The following is a 24,123-nucleotide window of genomic DNA, read 5'->3' as shown; positions in this document are numbered from 1 at the left end:
TGGAAGTATGACATCTAGTGTATTTTGCTCCCTTCAACTGAGATTAAAAGTATTCATTTCAATGTTAATGATGATCTAGATCTCTAAAACAGGTGTGTATCACATTCCATGCTAATATGACATGTCTTATGTGTCGCAGATTATCAGAACAATCGAGAAGAGATTCAAGGAACATCAGCTTTATACACAACTAAAAGAGTCAAGTGAATCAGCTGTCACCAAGCAATGTCTTCAATATATTCATGAAATTAAATATATTGAGACCAGTATTGTGGTGCAAACGTCAAGTCCCTGGGACAATATAACTACAGAGTCTATTGCAATTAAGATGCCAGAAAACCTAATAAACAGGGAAGGCTATTTCAACTTATATTACACTTGGGGTCCTGCACTTAATTTATTAAAATGTCACCAGCCATCACATCCGCAAATGCTGAGAGAATTTTCATCTCCAGTATATCAATGTGAGCTCTGAAAAACAAAAGATGATCAAAGGCCATAGTGGGCATCAGGAACAGAAGTCTGCTATAAATAGAGCTTGAGAGTAAAACAACAGTTCACAGTCTGGGTGCAGTCTATGCAGTGAGTACACATAACAGCAAAACTCGCTACGCCTGAAGATGATAACTGGGTCGGATGTCAAAAAACTTTGCATAAAAATAGGAACAATAGCTTGCAGAACATCTGGAAGTATACTATTCATTAATTGCACTGAGAAAGCCTGAGATACAATATGCAGATTTACTTTACATTACATAATAATCTTGCAAGTCTCAGCTGAGCAAAATACTGAGGCAGCCTCAATCTGACTACTGTAAATCTATTATGGATCCTCAGCCATTGTTAGTACTAGTGAACAGATAACAAATTTTCCCAGATAATTAGGTACCAAACAAGGTGATTCTGACTCATCTAAGCTGTTCTCAGCTTTATTGCAAATGACAATGTCAAAAGTGAAATGAGAGGACAGATGAATTAGAGAATGAGATTTTCACTCTGCAGTGGAGTGTGTGGTGATATGAAACTTCCTGGCAGATTAAAACTGTGTGCCCGACCGAGACTCGAACTCGGGACCTTTGCCTTTCGCGGGCAAGTGCTCTACCATCTGAGCTACCGAAGCACGACTCACGCTCGGTACTCACAGCTTTACTTCTGCCACTATCTCATCTCCTACCTTCCAAACTTTACAGAAGCTCTCCTGCGAACCATGCAGAACTAGCACTCCTGAAAGAAAGGATATTGCGGAGACATGGCTTTGCAGAGTGAAAATCTCATTCTGGAAACATCCCCCAGGCTGTGGCTAAGCCATGTCTCCGCAATACCCTTTTTTCAGGAGTGCTAGTTCTGCATGGTTCGCAGGAGAGCTTCTGTAAAGTTTGGAAGGTAGGAGATGAGATACTGGCAGAAATAAAGCTGTGAGTACCGAGCGTGAGTCGTGCTTCGGTAGGTCAGATGGTAGAGCACTTGCCCGCGAAAGGCAAAGGTCCCGAGTTCGAGTCTCAGTTGGGCACACAGATTTAATCTGCCAGGAAGTTTCAGATGAATTAGAGATAACGGGAGGCAGCTCAAAAACTTGAAATTTTCTGGTGGAAAATATCATGTTACAAGCTATCTTTAGTTACAGATATTATATCCAATTGTAAGTTAAGACTGCCTCAGTTGATACTTTTCAAAAACAAAACTTATGTTCAATAAAATGGATCTCATCAGAATATGTTTACAGTGACATGATGTTTCTGGAAAATGAAAGCAAGTACATTATCTATGTCAGCATGTAAACATATAGAGTTATAAAGCTTTTAGCAAATTCTCATGTCATCAAATCCAATATGATAGCAAACATGAAGAGAAAAGTTCAAATCCAATATATCTTAACAGTGATGAACTACAGGTGTGAGAGCTAGGCAGTGAAGGAATTTATGTAATGAGAACTCTGGGATAGCTATTACACCATGGAAAGGTTTGTGCTAGGCTTTGAGAATCAATGTGAGAAGAGACCAAGTGATATACAACCTTTTTCAAAAGTCAATGGCATCTTGGAAAAAGCAGTCTCTTTGAAATTGCAGTGGAGTGGCCATGTTCCCAGAAACAAGGACGAGAGAGAGGAAAAACTACTAGTACTACAATGGACTCAAGAAACAGATGAACACACAGTAGGGCATCAGACTGGTGTGATAAGAGGATGTCCATCAATTACATGAGCCCAGAATTGGGTGGGGCAATGAAAATCTCACATCAACCTTTTAATTGGCTCTGAGCACTATGGGACTTAACTTCTGAAGTCATCAGTCCTCTAGAACTTAGAACTACTTACACCTAACTAACCTAAGGACATCACACACATCCATGCCCGAGGCAGAATTCAAACCTGCGACCGCCCGCGCTGTTACAGACTGTAGCGCCTAGAATCGCTAGGCCACTCCGGCCGGCCTCAACCTTTTAATCCACAGAATGTATATTACTATAGCAGACAACATTTTGTTTTGCACAATTAATTACAATCATAGACCATTTTAAAGTGCTCACCAATCTTTATGGTATCTGTGAACTAAACTGAATGTTTTACATGTGTGCACATACAGGGTTTCTCAATTTGAAACAAGTTCTACAGAAGTGTCAGATTACATTTGGGAATTCCCTGCTACACTGGTCAAAATCACTGCCTGCCAGTCCGTGAGTCAGACATGATCTTCTTCTGCAACGCATGTACAGTTGATGATATTGTTTTCAACATGAATTTCTGTTGAAACTTTTTCAACACATATATATATTAAGGGGCATACTGACATGTAGAGAAACACATGCAAGCAATAAGTTAATTACTGTGGATGGTATCTAAGCTGAAGCTTACCAACAAGATTTCCTTTAGTAATCATACAAATCAAGAGATCAGAAAGCTACATAATCATATGCTTCAAAGGAAGGTACAAACAATGGTGTCTTATCTGCAAAGTAACAAGCAAAAGGATCAATGACATTTAATGTATCAAAAAAGTCAGTTTTTTTGGGAACTTTCAAAACAATTAATACTATTTTCATGGAGCCATTTTGTGTGTGTCTGAATACTAGTATTAAAACATTGTTTAATCACTGTGTAAGTAAAACATTTTCATTAAAGTGTTTTAAGCAATGTGAGCTGTGGCAACTCCATTTCATTTTCTTTCTGTCTTGCTGGTGTATTCTTTCACTGGCATCCCGATAGGTGGCAGGAAAATAACTTGCAGTTTTCGTAGATGATCACTGGCTCAGTCAGTTGAAAACAGGCTGGCAGTGCATTCTGAGGTGAGAATGGGCTGGAGGGGTGCAGCATAAGGGTATCACACATGAGTTTTCACGTGCAAAGGTTCTTTCGGCTGTTAGTTCTGTTTATGCCGAGATCAACTTATCACTCCTTTGGGTAGTGGCATCACAATGCTGTACTGATGGTGTCCACCTATCGCCTTCAGTGGGTTTGCACTTCCCTGTTTATCCATGCTGTGTGTACTTGGATCCTTGCAGTTTTGCCCTCATCGTTGCTACATATGAAAAGAACATTACTGGAAAATTTTGCAGTCAGTATGGCTCGCACTCTAATATCTATGCCTCTGCTGTTGGTACCTTATGGGTCAGTGACACATTTTAGTTTACTGCAATTAATCTTGGCTCCAACCATGACGCACCTTTGTATTTATTTCACTGATCGAAATTTTGGATGTGAATTAGTGACTGTCCTCGCATTGGCGATAAAGTGTAAGACAGACCCTTATTTGCTGTGGATTACCAAGGATATAAACTGTGCGGCACTTTCAAATCCAGTGGTTTGCTAGTAAAACTTAACTTTCACTTCATGTGTATCACAATTTTGTGTTTGAGTTTTAATGTTGAATGAAGTTCTTTACTCAGTTATAATAACTTGCTTGTGAGCTGTGTGATAATTCTTTTTCACGGATAGATTTTTTTACATTTTGTACGATTTGTAATTTTTCCTCTCAATTATTTTAAGGGAAATTAATGTGTGCTTTGAAACTACGTTCTAGATGGTTGTCAGACCCAACGACTGATTGAAGAAAACTGTTTTTAGTGCCTACTCCCTAAGTATTCCCTTGAAGGGGTAAGCTTACTCATTTATTTGTTCTTTCTGTTTGTTCAAGTAGACACCTGGCATACAACTGTGATGTAGTTTACGCAAATTGTTTGGAGAGAGAATTATTTTTTATACTCCCTTACCAGAGATTTAAGATCTATTTCCTTTAGGAGTAGTATTTGCTACCTTATTTTATTAATTTTTTTTTTAGCTATGATCTCTTAATGTGGTGATTGTTGGTCATGTAATCTGTATTTCTGTAGCCTATATTTCACCTATATGGTGTTTGTTAGCAGCACCTCTTGGCCTTGTAAAGTGCTAGCCTGGAATTTTGGCAGACGACAGCTGTTAGGGCCTGTTGATGTTGTGGCCCTGCATGTGTCTTCTGGCTGTGTTTGAGGCATGTCTGTTTTTGCTATAGTGGAACTGTTCACCTTTGCAGCTTGTCTTATTTATTTAAGTTTCATCTTTCCTTCTTAAGGCTCGGATGTATTTGCTTTAACATATAAATATACTGCCTAAAGCTCTATATATGAACGACACTTTAATTAAAATTTTGAAGTAGTTCTTTTGCCTGTTCAAATATTTGTGTATATACTTCGTGTGCTGAGGAAAATTTTAATGTAATTTCCATTCTGATTGCAATCTCCTTAGATTTCAATTTTTAATTATATCTGACTTGAGCTTAATTTGTCAGTGTATCCGTTGTGTGGATGTAGCAAAATCTGTCAAATCTCATTCTTTGGTGTTTATTCTAAATTACCAGTTCTTAATTTAATAGTTGTGACTCTTTACGAAGACTGTCCAAGAGTTATCTTTTGCATACTTACTTTTTAAGAAAGGTTTTATTATGATTAGTTTTATTTGTTGCTGATTCCTTGGGGTAGCAAAATTTGAAGTTCACTCATGTCAATCTGTGGTTAAAATTTATAAAGACATATTTTCATTTAATAACCTCTTATGTTCCGATATATTTGATGACAACTGTATTATTTTGTGCTATCATGCGAATTGTAAATAGATGCAATCATTCAAAGGACAAATGTCTGCATTGGAGGAATCTACTAAAAGCCCATCTCCACAGATTCCCTGAAGAGGCCACATTGTTTTAGAATTCTTGATGATAATGACATGAATGTTCAAGTACTTCACCAACTTAAACTCTCTTTACATTATGATTAGTTTCCTTATAATGTTCACATATTCACTTTTGAATAAAGTAGGGTCACTAGAGATGGACAGCACAAAAGGAAAGAATACAGAAGTAAAAGGCAAAGAAACCTCTAAAATTGAAAAATGCAGGGGCTGTTAAAGTAAGATGACTTCAAATAGGGTAGGCAATGTACATTTGATTACTGTTCTTTTTTTACTATGTTGGTACACAGGTCGCGAGCATGTGGTCACAGTTTCAAGTGTACAGCATATTTCGTTTGTTTTTGACAGAAAGGTCAGACATGTTTTACTGTGCTCAACAATTTTTGATTATTATTAAAAATGGAGCAAAGAATTTGCATCAAATTTTGTGTGAAAAATGGAATTAAGTGTTTTAAAACACTTGAAATGTTGACAGTGGCATATGGTGAGTCTGCTGTGAGGAAAAAAAATAAATAAATAAATGTTTGCAAGTAGTACAAGCTCTTCCAAGATGGCTGAAAAGATGCCAATGACTAACCTCGCTCTGGATGCCCCAGCACAAGAACAACAAGTGATAAAGTTGAAGCTATGAAGAAAATTGTTTTGGAAAATCGTCGAATTACTGTGAGAGAAGTTTCTGAGAATGCTGGCATGTTGGTCAGCTTGTGTCATGAAATTTATTTGAATGTTTTGTCAGCGAACTTTGTTCCAAAAGTTCTCAACTTTGATTAAAAGACCTGATGGCCAAGCATCTTTCAGGAGCTCTTGAATGACGTCAATGATCCTGATTTGCTCAGAAGGGTCATAACTCGTGATTAAACATGGGTTTATGGTTGCAATGTTGGGACCAAAGGCCAATCATCCCAATGGAAGAATTCCAGAGAGCCAAGACCGAAATAAAGCACACCAAGTTCAATCAAATGTCAAAGTTTTGCACACTTTTTTCAATTTACCATGGAATAGTGCATCATGAACTTTTGCCTCAAAATCGTACAGTCAATAAGGAGTATTACCTTGACATTATGCGCCTTTTGCGAGAAGCAATATGCAAAAAAACGTCCGGCATTGTGAAACAATTCATGGTTTTTGCATCACAACAATGCACCTGCTCAATCATCATTGTCTGCGAGAGATTTTTTGGCCAAAAACACGACGACAATCATGCCACAGCCAGCATATTCCCTGTTATTGGCCCCTGCGACTTTTTCCTGTCCCCAAACCTGAAGAGACGTATGAAAGAACAAAGATTTTTAACGATTGACGAAATAAAAACTGCATCGCTAGAAGTACTTAAGGATTTACCAAAAAATGTTTATGAGAAGTGCTTCAAGGATTGGAAGAAGAGTCAGCAAAAGTGTATGGTATCTGAGGGAGATTACTTTGGAGAGGACAACATGAATACTGATGAGTAAGTAAATATTTTTTTAATAAAAATATAAAGTCATCTTACTTTTTGTGTGACAGTGTATTGCTATGAGATGAAGGCTTTTTAGACAGTACTACAGGTGCACTGTGCATGGTTGAAGTAAATGGACCAAGTTATTAAATATGTTGGGTATAAGACCTAGAAAGAAATGGTGGAGGATGCTGGAATACATATCTGCTAACCACAATGCTACCAACCAATTATCACACAACACAGAAGAAAAGGGTAATAAGACAAAGAAGTGATGACATCTGTGGAAAACTTGTGTCTGGTTAATTTACTTGGGATTTCTTTCCAGTAGCTATGCTAATGTCAGCATAATTTTGAGATTTGTGCAAGTTTGCAAACTTCTCCACCAGCATTGGCAGTGCATGTTAATGTCATGTCCCCTGGAGAATTGCAAGCACAAATACAATAAATTATATTACGTGAAGTACATGTTCTTGAAGATTATCATGCAAATAGATTACCACTACCATTAGTTAACAAATCCTAAAAAAGGCAAATCTGTGTAACAAAGTCGTGCCGCTACTCACTTCAAATTTCAGGACTTCATCTACAGATTACTTGTGGTTCAGTATTTACATTTATAAAAGACTAATAGCAGCACTATGTAGCAAACTCATTTCTGGTATGCATAAATAAACATGCACCCAGTGTAGCATCTACAGCATTCATATTGGGTAATACCTACACATACGGTACTGTTCAGTATGAACGTGATCACCCTGAGAAGCCACATAAGCAGTTAATCTTATGTCAAGAGGCATCTAAATGTTGATTATGTACCCAAGGTACAGTATCCCAAGTTGCTTGGACATTTTGGGATTGCTTGGAAATGGTTGTTGCCAGAAAAGGATTGGAAATTATGTTTTGTCCAAATGCCTCCCAAATATTTGACAATAAAAAAAAAGCACTTAGCATACACCACTACAGTACATTGGGTTGCCCTTGTTGTACAAGTGAACAGGCTACTCTGTCAGAAGATTAGGTCTCAATGTGTCTATGTATATCTGGATGATAGAAGTTATAAAATGGACGCTCAAACTAAACATTCTTGGTGATGAGCTCGCTGTGTAGCCAATTGATCCGCATACCATACTCACTTGTGTGGGCCTGAAAGGCAAGTGCGATTTCCTATTCACTGACATGTCTACAAGCACGGGAATTTTAAGTTTGTAACCATAATGGAACTACGTAAAATACTGTAAACGCAGAAGTAGAATCAATGTAAGAAAATATAGCCCATTGTGGACTATTACAGAATAGACGATAATGTACACCAAATAAATAATACCTAAAAGAATGACTGAATACCTCCAACATAATTTCTTTCAACTCTCCACTAACTCCTTTCCTTCGCCACAGCAGTGTGGTAATGTACATCAACATTCAGCAATTCACTAATTATTGTTCATGAGGCTATACTGGGGCTACTGTGGTTTTTGATTTCTATGGCAGACACCATCCAGTTTGCCCGGAAGCTCCCAATGATCTTTCTGTTATTGCACGCACTTTACGTGAAATTTTCTCTCCTTTGCAATCAGAATTCTTAAATAAAAGATTGGCATATACTACAATGTCACTGCCCTGTGGCCAGTGTTCTGTAACCACCACAAATAATCACTGCACCCTATCTATACTCTCTGTTTTAAACCCCCTCCGGGTTGGACAATGTTCGAAGTGTTTGCTTTAGTTTAGATCAGCATACTTACAACTTTAGAAACTGCTTGTTAAACTTTCCTTTTATTCACACAAGTACCCTGTGGCCTGTCATACTCCTCTTCCGAATCTTAGCACTAAACTATGGCCAGCCTCATTGTCTCTGTATCAGTATTAGTAACTTGGAGTTAATATCTGAGTTACAGTATTGCAGTGTTACTCCTGTAATGTTACTCTTTACTTAAGAGTTCCAAGTGTCTTTTCTATGCTCTTAAGATTTACAACAATGCATAAAAGTCTCATTTTAAAGAGCCTCTATTTTTTATTACATTGCATGCTAACTGGCCCAATAACAAAGGTCCCAGAAATTGACAGTAACTACAATCATTGCCCCTCATTAAATGTAGACTTCTTAATGAATGCGACATACAAGACATCCAGCAATTGCCTCTACCAACATTTGAATAAGTAATTTAGTCTGTTTGTTCAAATGATTTATTTCTGACTCAGTTTCACTGTCTTGCAGACATTGATTAAAATTGTAAATATAAAAAGAAGTTTACAAAATAACTGATACAATGTAAAATAAAAAATAATGTCATTTAATATTTACATCACTAAAAAAGCAACAATCATAAACTGCTATAAATGGAACATACCATCATGAACGGGTATTAAAACCACAATGGCTGTGCATTTTATTAATAAAATAAATAGCAGTTCACAATTTTCAAGGAACATTGCACACTACACACTGCTTGCCTGAAGTAGTGATTTAGAACATTATACATAAAATAATCACTCCGTCCCCTCACACACATAGAAAGTTCTTACAACAAATAGGAAGCTGACTTTGTAAGGTGCAATATTGTGCTTCTAATGTGTTACCCTGTAATTTATGGGATTTAGTATTCTGTGCTATCATGATTTACTACACACTGCAATTTTAATAACTGAGAATTGTATCACATTGCCGGAAAGAATCTTTTCTGTACCTGTAAGGCCTATAATTAGTGACCAGCTGCAAGTCAAAAATTAAGTACAAAACTTTTTTTTCTGTGAGCATTTCAATGAAAGTCATATTTCCATTAACACTCAATCACAGCAATAATAAAGTAATCAATTTTTTTAAGTACAAACTGAAAAATTCAGAAGCTAAGATTATGTATGCTATACAACACTACAGACAAACATGAAACACACAATAAAATGTCACATTACTTTAAAATGTTGTTCTGTTTGTGATACAGAACTTCCTTTTGACAGTACATTACGAACTAAAATAAATATCTCTGCACTTTGCCTGCTAGACATGTTTCATTTCTTATAAACCATGTGCTTAGAATCAGAAAGATATTTCTTATATTGGTAAGACAATTTGCAGGGTCCCATTCATTCCGAAATTGCAAAAATATTTACAGGATTAATAATTAATTTTGATATCTCTAGAATTTAAATTTGTATCAGAAATCAGTATGAACAGAAATATGTAAACTACGGGTTGCTGAATACATGCATAATGTTCATATGATGCTGCTCTTAATACTTCCAATAACGGTGTGAAAACTGATAACACAAAATATTTAATATTATTTTAAACTGTTGGGAATGTGGCTCATTTTATCAACATAATGGAAATCTTGGGACATTCATGAATTATACCAAGTTCCAAGTACATCACAGCTATAAAAAAATGCACTGTGCACCTTTTGAGCTTCTGTCAAAATAATACCACACGTTACATGTGCAGGTACCCTTTTACAAATTTTTCATTTTACTATACCACATTTAACTTCACACTGCCAAACCACATTTGTAAATACTGAAGTGACGATTCTTTTCGTGATCCAATCTTTCTCCTTGTGGCACTTTACGACCAACAGTGGATGGTTTACGTACCTGAAGCATGTTATTTTCCGCAAATTCAATGTTTTTACATTTAACCCTTTGACGAACAGATTCTCTCCAGTACGGACACAAACCAACATTAGGTCTGCATGTCTTACATTTATTTTGACCATACTTGCATCTGATTACTCCAAATTTCCTGTTACCTAAACATAATGGACAGTCAAGTGTATGGACCAAGGTTTTCCTGTTTTTTTCATTCTCTTCTTGAGATGATGGTGCAGAATACCAGCTGGGGTACCAACCACCCATAGTAATGGATGTTGACACCCAACCACCCATCAAAATTGATGTTGATAACCACGCCCCCATTTGCTCAGATCAGGTATGGAGATCCTTTGTTGCTGTTACAAGAATTTTATTGTTGTGGCTCAGTAAGACACCCCACCTATAAAACAAAAACTTACATCAAGCTAAAGACTCAATCACAGTGTCACAATACATAAAAGTGGGAAAGCAAAGCAGAGCATGACATAGTACCTTATAATAAACAAATGAACACAGAATATGATAAATGTTATTATATGGAAGTTATTTACATTTGCAATAGATTGACCTTGCAAGAAACATGATGCAAACAAAGTTGCTGATGCTTGGAAAGTCAGTAGCTGAAGCACAATAAAGACTGCAGTGTTTCCCACTTCAAGTGTATCTATGCACTATTTGGAGACAATAAAAGATGTGCCATACCAGTTATTTTACCGCAAACAGACAATACATATGGAGGTAAACAATTGAAGGACAGAAACTGAAACACACTTATTTTATTCAAATAGCGCAGAAAAATCACGCTGAAGTAAAACATTAAAATAGGTCCCAAAGTCATAAAATAAATCTATTGGCCTTTCCATGAGTGACTGATGAAATAATTGGAATTACGCAAATCAAAATAAAAATTTGTTTTTTATTTAAATCCTTGATTTCTTTTTGGAGCTCAAGCTTTTATTGGTTAGAAAACAAGATTAATGGCCATTTTAGTGATTCACATTACTTTTGTCATTAATTCAGAAAAATAAATCTGTGGCAGACAGGACAAAATTGAGCCTTATGTGTTGCAGACTGCAGAATATTACATTATTTCTCTCATTTATACATACATATAAAGCTAAACGTAAGTTGCACATGAACTTCAAACTCCACGAATTATACATAGCACATGTTAATATAGGACAATTAATAAATTCGAGTTTTTGAAAAAAAGTAAGTTACACGATGTGCACGACAGGTAATGTGACAGACAGGACATGTCTGTTACCATTTCTCCAAAATTATATCCAACACCTCACAGATAGATAACACTACATAAAATGGTAGCAGTGACAGAACTAAAGCTTCAGTGAACAAATAGTGTCTTAAAAATAGTCCACAGACTAAATTAAAAAACAGAAAAACAAAATTTGCTTTAAATGTCATCAAACTCAATTCCTCCTCTTTCTTTGCATACAATCTACAGGCTAACGCCATTTATACTGGTCTGGTACACACGTCACTACCATTTGCAAAATTTATTTTGACAAATCATGCTAATCACTTCACCAGAATAATGGTTTTCTTTGTATCGCACAGCAACCCATTTACCAGGTGCAATATCTGAAGAAACTTGCATAGACAAAGTCACTGCTATTTTAAATATCAGGAGTATCACATTCTAAATCATCTGACTCAACCAAAGAGTAAACTTCACGTATTCTTAGTCTCTTTATTTCATTTCTTTCTATACACTACACTTAACTGTTTCAGATGTACTTGTTTCTGCGACCAGTGAATGATCTGCGTCACACGGAATGAAAAACAGGCTGGACTGAATTTTGGGCACATGTGACACTGTCAGCCACCACTTAGATATTTCTTCTTTCGTACACTCAAAGACAATGTGGACAGAAGAGACCTCACTCATATTCTGACCTTTCTTTTAACATTACCACCAATTCCATCAACTGCTCCTTTTCCATGGAATGTTGCAAAAACAGAAAGGACCCGTGGCTTCGGACACCAAAGGCATCTTTTGAATAGCATAATGAGATCATTTATTTTTAAACTTGAAATGATGTCCCATCAGAGAAGACAAAGACTGTTTATAGTTCAGATAGTTTTTCTTCTAGTTCATGTATTATACAACGCAAGAAGGTACATATTGTATATGTGTCACGTGCAAATTGGTCACTATTTATTTCATAGGTTTCACTGTCATATCAATTCAATAATATGCAGTAAAGGTGGTCACTTGTTTGTAACAGCAATTTGCTGATTGTATTTCATCCCAGGATACCAACTTTTTTTTGTTTCTAGCAAAACCAATTTCTTCTAAAATTCTGCAGCTTCAGTGATTTTTATAAACAAATGTTTTGTGAATACTGGAGCCTGATCTGTAATTTTGGAAATCACTTCATGGAAAGTACTACTTTCTTTTGGGTGACCAGGCTTCTTATTTTCCTTCTACCACTGCATCCATTTCACAGACTCTCTTGCCAACACATTCAGGCAGAAGCTGTTAAAGATCACAGACATTGTTGCAAGTATCATTATCTCCCAACATACAGGACTCTCTCCATGTCACAAGAAACAAGAGGAAGCAAGTCTCTTCTCTACTGTGAAAGTTTACACACAAACTACTTATAGTGTCCAGCAAGTGATATTTGTAAACACACACATTATGTGGAGCACCTGTAACAGGCAGTACATAACTTGGGACAAAGTTGGTAGAAAGAGATACTTCCTTTGTGACAATTTCCATGTCTTGTTTAAAGATTTCATATGCCTCTTTACGCACAAGCATCATATACCTGTTGTGGTGAACTTCATGTTTACTGTTTAAGTTCTTTACAGATTTCACCTCTTGCTTTCCTGCTGATCACATACAAATATTTTTAAGATAAAAATAAAAAAATCATGTGCTTTTTCAGTGATGCTGGGCTTGTTATGTTCAATTTCTCTGACAGTCAGCTCTGAAAATAGTTTATTTGGTAATTCTGGTATGCAATTATTAAGTAATTTTTTCAGAATCATTTTTTTGTACGTCTCTTAGGTAATCCTGATTCTATATTTTTACAACCTTCCCCAGGCTCTGAGGACTCTTACAGGCTCCTAAACTTCAAGTGTGTGAGATACTATTTCCAGTGGACTTTCCTGTTTTGTTTTCCAAGTGTCAATTTTGCTTTCTTAGCTTTTCTTTCTCCATTTTCATTTTAAAGTTTTCTTGTTTTCTAAGAGGGCTTGTTTTCCTTAATTCTTGCTGTTCCTTTCTTTCTTTCTTTCTATATCCTTTTTGAAAAATTCACTTCACCTGATAAAAGAGAAACCTAATGAAAAAAAAACTTTCCAATGCTTACCACTTTCAGATTTTCTAGAGGTTTACAAGGAAGATAGTCTGGCGTTGTGTATTTTGTACTTCTCTGCAATGCTCTGTCATCTTTTCCTTCATTTTTTCAGTAGTGTTTGTATTTTCAAAACTTCTTGTTCGCTGATGTACTTACAGTGCATGCGGCATTCATAATGTAGACAATGTACTTTGTGATTCCCCTTCCAATCGTGTACCTAGTGAGATCACTACTCCAGTCTTAATTTACTGGAATTTCATTCAGGAGGACCAGGGTTTATTCTCCATCTAACTATCCTGACTGTTTCCCATGGTTTCCCCTTCTCACTAATGTGAATGCTGTGATGGTTACTTTGATTAGGGCATGGCTAACTTCCTGGACTATCCTCACCTTAACATATACTATTCTGTAAATGTTTTATCAAATGATGGAAACTCCACATAGGAATATCAACAATGTAGGAAAATATAGATTGCTACTTAACGTACAGTAAACATGTAACATTGCAGCCAGGCACAATTAAAAGACACTTACTTACACACACACACACACAGACACACACACACACACACACACACACACACACACACACACACACACACACACACACACACAAACAGCTAACTCCAGCATCTCGGGCTGGAATGCAGCGTGACATGGGATGCAGGCAGCTATCTGGAGAGGGTGGGAAAGGGGAAGGGGCAGTAGTGTACGGGTGGGGAGACAGATGAATACCGGCTGGTGCAATGTGCAGGGACTGGCTTGCCAACAGGTGCAGCATCAGGAGGTTGTGGGGCAGGGAGACATGGAAAAAAACTAACAAAAAATGATAGGAGTGGGGAAAGAGGGGGAGATGTGTTGGTAGAGGGCTACAAATAAACAGGGTGGTGGACAAGAATGGGAAGGAGATGACAGAACAGTGTGGAGGGTGTGGGGAAAGTTTATTACCATAGGTTGAGAACGGGATCATTATGGGAGCGGAGAATTTGTTGTGAGCATAACTCCCATCTGCACATTTCAGAAAAGACTGTAGTGGAAAGGAAGGGTCCAGATGGCTTAGGTAGTGAAGCAGCCACTGAAATCAAGTGTGGTAAGTTCAGCTGCATGTTGTGCCACAGGATGGTCTAATTTGCTCTTGGCCACAGTTTGACGGTGGCCATTCATCCTGGTGGACAGCGGGTTGGTAGACATATCAATATAAAAAGCTGTTCAGTGATTGCATCAGAGTTGATAAATGACATGGCTGCTTTCACAAGTGGCCCCGCCCCTGATGTGGTAGGATAAACCTGTGACAGGAGTGGAATAGGAAATGCTGGGTACGTGGATTGGGCAGGTTCTGCATCTGGGTCTTCCACATCCTTGTGGGAAGGGGATGGGATTGGGAATGGCAGAAGGATGGACTAGGGTGTTATAGAGGTTGGATGGATGACAGAACACTACTTTAGGAGGGGTCCAAAGTATCAGGTAGGGTGTCCCACATTTCAGGGGATGATGATAGGTAATCACAGCCCTGATGAAGGATGTGGTTCAGTCATTCGAGTCCCGTGTCGTACTGGCTGACAAAAAGCACACACCCACACACACACACACACACAGAAAGAGAAAGAGAGAGAGAGAGAGAGAGAGAGAGTATTTACTGACAGAGTCTGTGGCCAAATCCTATATGTGAGTTAATTGTGCCTGTCTGCAAGCTGACGTGTCTTGTTTACCGTAAATAGCTATCTTTTCCTACATTATTGTTTATGTTTTATATAAATATCTTAGTTCCATAATGTTTCTAATATGTCTGTTGCTACTGTACTAAATGGTGTGTAGACAAATAGATAAATAAATAAGCATAACAACTATTTGTCAATAATGATGAGAAATCATTTTCAACTTGACAATCTACTTTCTACCATTAGCACGAATGAGCAACTTCTCCAAGCTGATAAATCAAAGGGGGAAGAAAGCTGCAGGATGTCTCTATCCTCAATGTGTGATTTTAATGCCTTCAGATGTGACAAAACTACTGACAACTAAGACTTCCAGATTTTTAATTTACATCTTACAATGCCTGATACAACAGACTTGATAGTAAAAGATATTCATTTTTACCACCTAGATGATACAAAAATTGTGTATTTTATTGCATAGGTGAAAAATGTTATCAAATACTGTTGGCTAAAGCATCTAACTCCATTTACAAGACAGTTATTAGATTGAATGTTACTACTAAGATGATATGTCCTTGATTCATTCAGAAATACAAGCTTCTCAATAAGCAATATTGTTTGAAACTACCTAGAAACATTCACTAGCAGACCGCAAAATAAAATATAAATTATGCTACAATAATGCATCACCTTTAACAGAACTGTAAAATACACAAAAAGCAGAAGAAAATCAGACATAGAAAGTGATTTAAGCAAATTGTGAAACAACCATAATTATAAATACTAATGTTTCATAATCAGGGAATAGTAGGATCTCTACTGAAGTTTAAACCATGTTAGTGGAACAGCATGTTAACAAGCGAATAAATCCCAAACATACTTGCAAACCAGTTTCCTCGTATCTTAATTATGACAACCTCAGTAATGCACAAGACGATAACGTAGTCCACAGTTGGTGAAAATTAGGACCCTAATGTCTTCTAGCACAAAAGTAGGGAGGGTGGTGGGGGAGTTAGAGGGGAAGATTAAGTTCAGTGCATTTGTCAGTACACGATGTTCTCTTATTGACCAGCACCTCCCAAGCAGAATAAAGGAAGGAATATTAGGGTTTGATGTCCCATCAGTGGAGAGTTAGTTAGGAACTGAAGAAACACATTGGGACAGTAACATATCTCAGACATGGAAGCATAATATCTACTGCACAAAAAGATATATAAATGGAACAAGCAACATAGGTTTTTACACAAGAAGAAACAAGTATTAAGTATTCATATACAAAATTTGTTTTGAAGTAATTTGAGCACTTGCTCAGATTAATAACTTACCATAACACAAAGCCAGATTAGATTAGATTAATACTTGTTCCATAGATCATGAATACGACACTTCGTAATGATGTGGAACGTGTCAGGTTAACAAAAGATGTCTGTACAAGAAATTACATTACACAAAATATTGCATGACACTAATGATTAAGTTGGTTTTTTTTCTTTTTCTCTCTTTTATTTAGTTTATATCTAAAAATTCAGCCAATGAGTAGAAGGAGTTGTCATCTAGAAATTCTTTTAATTTACTTTTAAATGTTGGTTGACTATCTGTCAGGCTTTTGATGCTGTTTGGTAGGTGCCCAAAGACTTTTGTGGCAGCATAATTTACCCCTTTCTGTGCCAAAGTCAGATTTAACCCTGCATAGTGAAGATCATCCTTTCCCCTGGTGTTATAGGTATGCACACTGCTATTACTTTCGAATTGGGTTGGATTATTATCAACAAATTTCATAAGGGAATATATATACTGTGAGGTTACTGTGAGGATCCCTAGATCCTTAAATAGATGTCTGCAGGATGACTCTGGGTGGGCTCCAGCAATTATTCTGATTACACGTTTTTGTGCAATGAATACTTTTCTACTCAATGATGAATCACCCCAGAGTATGATGCCATACGAAAGCAGTGAATGAAAGTAGGCATATCAAGCTAATTTACTGAGATTCTTATCACCAAAATTTGCAATAACCCTAATGCTATTGCATACATAGCTGAACTCAGACGTTTCAGCAGACCATCAATGTGTTGCTTCCAGTTTAACCTCTCATCAATGGACACACCTAAAAATTTTGAAAATTCTACCTTAGCTACAGACTTCTGTTCAAATTCTATATTTATTACTGGAGTTGTGCCATTTACTGTACAGAACTGTATATACTGTGTTTTATCAAAATTTAAAGAGAGTCCGTTTGCTGAGAACCACTTAACAATTTTGTGAAAAACATCATTTACAATTACATCACTTAGTTCTTGGTTTTTGGATGTTATTACTATACTTGTATCATCAGCAAAAAGAACTAACTTTGCATCTTCATCAATGTGGTATGGTAAGTCATTAATGTATATCAAGAACAGTAAAGGACCTAAGACCGAACCCTGTGGGACCCGGTGCTTGATAGCACCCCAGTTTGAGGAATCAGCTGTTTTAACATTACACGAACCACTTATTTCAACTTTCTGCATTCTTCCACTTAAGTATGAATTAAACCATTTGTGCACTGCCCCACTCAAACCATAATGATTTAGCTTATCTAAAAGAATTCCATGATTTACACAATCAAAGGCCTACTTTCTATAGTCCATATGGATAAACTTCAACAAGGTGGGTATAATGATCTTGATGTCACCTAAGCCTACATTTCTCACCCACTACCTACCTTCAACTTTTATCAGAACTGTTCACCAAACATCTGATCTGTATATGCGGCAACACTATCCCACCTCATCTTCCACCCTTTACCATTTCTCTTCACCTAGCCTGAACTTCAGATCCTCCACCAGCTCCCTCTCCTCCTACTTCCGAAGTAGTTTAATCAACTGATTGCCAAGAACACTTACATGGAGCAAACAACAACAACAACAACAACAAACAACAACAATAATAATATGGCTAAATCATGCAACAAAATCTTTCCACTACTTTCCCCATTGATGTCTTTCACAGCCACCGAAAACATAAAAGAATAGCTCCAACGGAGTGTAGTCAGTACTACACAATTATTTTGGCAAAGTCTCCCTTACACATTACTAAATTAGTTTTACTATCCTTCAAAATACGCGACTAGCTCTTCCACAGTTTAGAATTATTTCTACTGCACTCTGTTTCATTTCCATTTAGCGACCTGCCACAGGTATTTCAATAACCAATTTCTCAGTAACAATCACAATTCTATTCTACTTGATCAATATGTTGACTGATGTGACCAGTGGGAGCCACAACAAGCACCTCAGCTGCGCCAATGGCAGCCTCTTGGCAGTCTAAGTGTTACACAATTGAAAGTATGTACAAGCAATCCACCTCCCTTGTTGTCATGATCCACTCATTTGCCAACATTTGTTCGCATCTAATATTTCAAATTCCTGGCATTCATCTCATCAGTTATGAATTTTAAAGAGAGTTACAGTTATTTGTACCCTTAGCATTACACATCTGCTTGCCTTTACGTATGTTTACCACAAGGATTTGTTTTCAAGGACTTTAAAAGTCATTTCTAAGTTAAAAGAAATCACTTAAATATAACTAACTACTAACACATATCGTGGTGGTAACTCTCAACGGAAAGTTCTTAACGATTAGGGCGTGCCAGGTAAGAACTTTTAGTCAGCTGTTACATTGGAATTCAAATATCAGCCTGCCCACTTTAGCCAAAAGTATTCATTCTTTACATAAGTTAAATATACAAATGATATGTTCGTTCCATTATCTTTTTTATTACTTCTCCATCAACACAAAGAGTTGCTGGGCCAATCAGAGTTATTTTCTGTAATTACCTACGTTGCAAGAACTGACCAAACCACCTTCGATATGTGATTACGCTCTGACAACATTATAAATGAAAAAGGAATGTTTTATGGGAAAATGTTTAATGTTCCGTCCATCACACTTAATGTTATATCTTGCAGCGTCATGAGAAATTTTCAGTTGCTACTTGGAATCACGCACTTTTAAAACGTCAGAACATTTTCTGCAATATCAACATGACCACTTAGCAGGCAACAAATTATTTCACTCTTCTATAGGTTGTTAACATATATCAAATTATTCTTACTGTTTTAATCAAAATAATTTACCTTTCAGAGCCGCTTTAAAATGCGGTGAACTGCGGTTACATAATTTTCCAAAACATTCGCTAAATTTCCGCAATAGAACTGTCAATGTACAAAGATAACAAAAATTTTACGATGACCATATGACACACCGGTACATACTTCATTACGTACTCGGCATTACTTCATCAATATGTCATACCAACTATGAAAACTAAAATCCTGGTGTAAATCTCTGATAAGGAGTCTACTCAAATACGCTGATTTCAGTGAGCTCTATACAGGGTGATTTATTGTTTAAGAACGCAGAATGATGGCTTAAGATGACTGTTTTCTTAATAACTTCTTGCAATTGGACGGTGACGCAAGGAAGATGCTTACAAGATTTGTTTACTTCACAATATGTACAGGTATTCCTGCATGCAAATGCACTCACAATTACAATACCAGGACGGTAAAAACAAGAAACGACAATTTTTTTTATAAGTAACCTGTCATGTTCTCAAAGCGAAAAAATCTATATCACCAAACGTTAATCACAGTTAAATGTGAGATACTTTAATATTGTCGTCCTATCTTGTTGGATACGAAATTTGTTTATTTTTATTCCACCAGTAAAACGTGTACATGTTAAAATTTTCTCACGGCCCACGTCACATCGAATATTTCTGTAAATGTGATAACAGCGGTAAGAAAACACGGTATTAACCATGTTATTCCTTGCTCTGTCAATTCTGAGGGAAACAGTACCACTGCTGTCTGACGTAGAGAGGAAATCTCAAATTCATTAAGAATATTAAACATATACTGGTATGCACTAGGACAGAGGAAGCATCACAGTGGTTGAGACTGCACTCGCATTCGAGAAGGCTTGTGTTCAGTACCCTTCATCGGGCTGCACATATTCAAGATTTCCGTGCTTTCACAACACTGTGCTGTATCTGATATTGCTGAACCCATGGTTGCTGTTATTAACCAATGCCTCGAGGTTGGTACTTTTCCAGACTCCTTAAAACTGGCGAAGACAGTGTCAGTCTATAAAAAAGGTGATCCTGATTGTCCACCTAGCTGTAGACCAATTTCTTTAACATGTATACTAGCAAAAGTGATTGAAACTATAATGAACAGCCAACTGTTATGTTATTTCGAATACAACAACCCCCTCCTGGATAATCAACGTGGATTTAAAAGAAGGAAGTCTACATTAACTGCAGTGCTTGATGTAATAACAAATATAATTGAAGCATTTGAAGAAAAGATCTACATGGCTTTAATTTTTTGTGATTGAATAAAGAAATTCGATCAGATCTTTCATAAGATACTGTAGGAAAAATTAAAATCTTATGGTGTAAAGGGTGTCGTTTTTGAGACTTCATGTTACCTAAGAGAAAGGCAGCAGTGTTTGTATCCAGGGAGCAACGTTTCGTGAAATAGCACTTGAACACTGTGTATCGTAGGGCTCCGTACTTGATCCTATGTTCTTTTTAATATTTGACAATGACTTTAGTTGTGAGGGTCATATACTGCTCTTTGTAGATCATACAACAGTGATGATTAAAGGTAGAAATTTATATGAGGCACTAAAGGATGCTGATATTTTGTTTGAAGCAACCAAAAAGTATTTCAAAATAAACAAATTGAAATTAAGTGAAGATAAAACCCAGAAAATGTGCAGCCTTGATGACTGCGTACCCATAGCAAATATTGATATGTCAATCTCCCAACCATCACAATTTACACTAACCCGATGTGGACTGAACTCACTGCATACGTGTGTTCTTAGCTCTCAAGAGTAATTTATCTTCTCAGGAATCTTCTATGTGTGATAGCAAATCAGTATTTAGTCACAATATGCACTTTTCCACAACAACATCACATACAGATTGTTGCTGCGAGTACACTGCACTGCTAGTAAAAACATTGCTCTTACTAAAGAAAACGGTAAGAAAAATATCTTCGTGCAGAAACCTTACCAATGTAGACCCATTTTCAAGCAGGTGGAAATAGTGACAATATTTAGGAAGTATGTTTTCATTCACTTGTATATATAGAAGAAAATTAAGAATCTTTCTGCAAGAGATAAGAGAATAACAACTACAACACACAAGGCAGACATTGACATTCCAAGCTGTTGATGGACAGTTTTCCCACAGCAACCCTGAAGATGTCAACCACTGGACGATTCAACATTGGCACTGAGAGCTAGACTGATCCACGTGATCAAGAAATAGCAACCAAAACCTGTAAATGAATTTTTCTCTACAAGTTGAACTGTAGACTGATCAACATGATACCATCGCATGTGAAGCCCCAAACTGGAAACATTTAAGAGCTCCGAATCGTTGTTTATAGCCAATGTTTATAACATCAGTGTTGTTTAATGCTTCTTGTACGCCATCTTAGTTTTAGTAGGGGTTTTAATATGTAATCGCTGAGATGCATGGGTGTAGCCAAGGTGGGGCGTTTTGGGGGTTCAAACCCCCCCCCCCCCCCCGAAAAATTGATATAGCTTAAAAAGAAACGGAAGAATTGACCTTAATACCTATTGTAATGTAATCTTTATTTCAAAGCTACCACGTTTTCAAACTGCGGCAATGCCAGCATGGCGTAGTGCGCGAGGGGAATACGGCAGCGAAGAGCCGATGTTGGCGACAATATTGCCACCAATGGCTGGACTGAGCCGCAAACGAATGCGGTTTGTCTGGAGCCCTAGAAAATTCCAGGAAGCGCAGTCCCTGCTCAGGACCACCCTAGTTGTCACAGTTCCGAAGCTGGGCACAGTGAGAAGCCATTCATTCACATAGCAGCAGCTTAGTGCCACCATCGGCATCCCGCTTCCCGGAAACTGCAGAAATTGTTACTGGCGTAGTAAAAAATTTTTTAAATGTTTATTTTCAGAAAAGTAATGTATAAGAGAAACGACTATTGTGTGCAACATTATAGTCTGTTTTATTAATGTTTTCTTTCTACATTTAAATTTGTATAATTGTGTTCTGCAAGGTACGACATGGTAAGTGAGACACTGATACTAAAGTATCCCATCACCTCCTCCCCGTCGATTCCATTCATGAACATTACACGAAAAAAAGACCGCTTTTATGCCTCAGTAGTTGGCCCAACTTCCCTAATTGTTATTATAATGATACTCTGAAGGTATATACGTTGCACTATCAGATATCCTTCCTTTATTTGTACTCAGAACTCCTTTGTTCATATTCAGTGCTCTTACTGTTTGTTCAACTGTTCATTTCTGACGTTAAAATTTTTATATGCAAAAACATTATAATCTTCAATGTGATCTACCTTAAATTTTACTTGAGTTCTCCAGTCATTATTGTCACCAATTCCATTATTGATTTTGAGATGTCTTTGTAACGTCACGAACCCGATTTCTTTTTAATCGGAATCTACATTTCGTTTTTCATGCAACCCTCTGATACTTTTTTGCACAAAACAAACAACAAACTGATGGCCGATAAATGTAGGACTTATTTCCCATTGTCTGCACCCGTTTTTGCATAATGATCCTTTCAATAACATTTCCTGCATTTATCAATAATAGCGGCACAATTCACGAAAACCAACGTGTTTACTATATGGTCTTGTCTTTGTCCTGTCAATAAACGTTTGTATATCTTTTTCCTTCGCCATGTCAAATTTACTTCGTTCATAACACTTTCACTACAAATAAACCTTTCAGACGTCGTGTTGACTCCCTGTGACGAACGTAAGTAAAAAATGCTCAGCTGATAACTGTTGCTTCCTCCGCTGCCAGATTTATTATTTATGAAAATACTCACAGTGTGCAAATACAAAACTGAGTCATATTGTTGTAGTCCTAGTTTTATTATTAACATTCATCTTTTCCTGCAGTTTTTTGCATGATAAATTTCGCAGTGTACATTGCACAGTTCACAAACGCTTCATTCATTCGGTTGGTAAAATCTGTTGTTTTGGCAGGGCTTGTGAAAACTATTTGTCGCGTATCGTGTTACTATACTCCGGAGTTCATATTGTTTCTGTATCCATTCTTCTGTCATTGTGGCATCGGTTGAATAGAAGCAGTGGGTTACCGTGCGGATTGAGCGCCCAAGGCAGTTTAAAAACAAACAAAAATAATAGACCCGTTAGAAAGTGGAGCAACAAAATCCAGAGAATGAGTGTACTGCTAAATAAATAAAACAACAAAAATTGATACTACAAAAAGCCTATGAATGGAAAGTAAAATATTTACTGTCACTAACCAAGCGTTTTCTATAAAATTGGTAACTGGTGATATTTACTAACGAACTAGGTTTTTCGACACTTTCTTTGGCATTTTGGCAATATATTTAGATGCTCCACAACTTTTCTCCTCGAAATTTTTTCGTCAAATTGTCCAATCTCAGATATTGCACGTATTATGGCGACTAAATAGGTGTTTATATATTGTAAAGTATTCTTTCCCAGTCGATACAGAACTTAATACACGACAGATCTGTTAACCTTGACGTTTTCGATTAAATGCTTAAGTTCGAAAGAATTTTAAAAGAACCAGAGAAATTTCTGAAACTTCGCTGGTTTTCTTTTCATGAAGACTAAAGATCCACTCAGAAATTCGGCAAAGCTCAGATCATGCTTATCTGAGGTCTGTTTGAGTGATTCAGTTTTCAGAACACAGATTTCTGGATGGCAGAACGCTAATTTTCTAGTCCTAGTAGCTGTTCCCCATCATTTAGTGAGTATGATTAACTTAAGTTAAATCAGCACACTTGCATCCTGTCTAAAACCAGCCGAATAAAATTAATAATAACCAGTTGCATGTCTGCGAATTTTTTTGTTTTAGAGTATTTTTATAGGGTCATCTGATCACAAAAATGGAGGC

General features: G+C 36.9%; 1 long non-coding RNA gene across 1 annotated transcript; it reads right to left on the bottom strand.

Annotated features, from left to right (window-relative positions):
• Nucleotides 1-8,866: 8,866 nt before the first annotated feature.
• On the bottom strand, nt 8,867-19,601 carry LOC126354578 (uncharacterized). Its single transcript, XR_007565352.1, has 2 exons — nt 19,284-19,601; nt 8,867-10,581 (listed from the first exon to the last, which is right to left on the bottom strand). It is a non-coding gene; the product is annotated as an uncharacterized LOC126354578 (long non-coding RNA).
• Nucleotides 19,602-24,123: the final 4,522 nt, after the last annotated feature.

The sequence above is a fragment of the Schistocerca gregaria genome, chromosome 3, assembly GCF_023897955.1.
Source record: "Schistocerca gregaria isolate iqSchGreg1 chromosome 3, iqSchGreg1.2, whole genome shotgun sequence".
Classification (NCBI taxonomy): Eukaryota; Metazoa; Arthropoda; class Insecta; order Orthoptera; family Acrididae; genus Schistocerca; species Schistocerca gregaria.
This window is presented reverse-complemented; position numbering and strand designations above follow the sequence as displayed.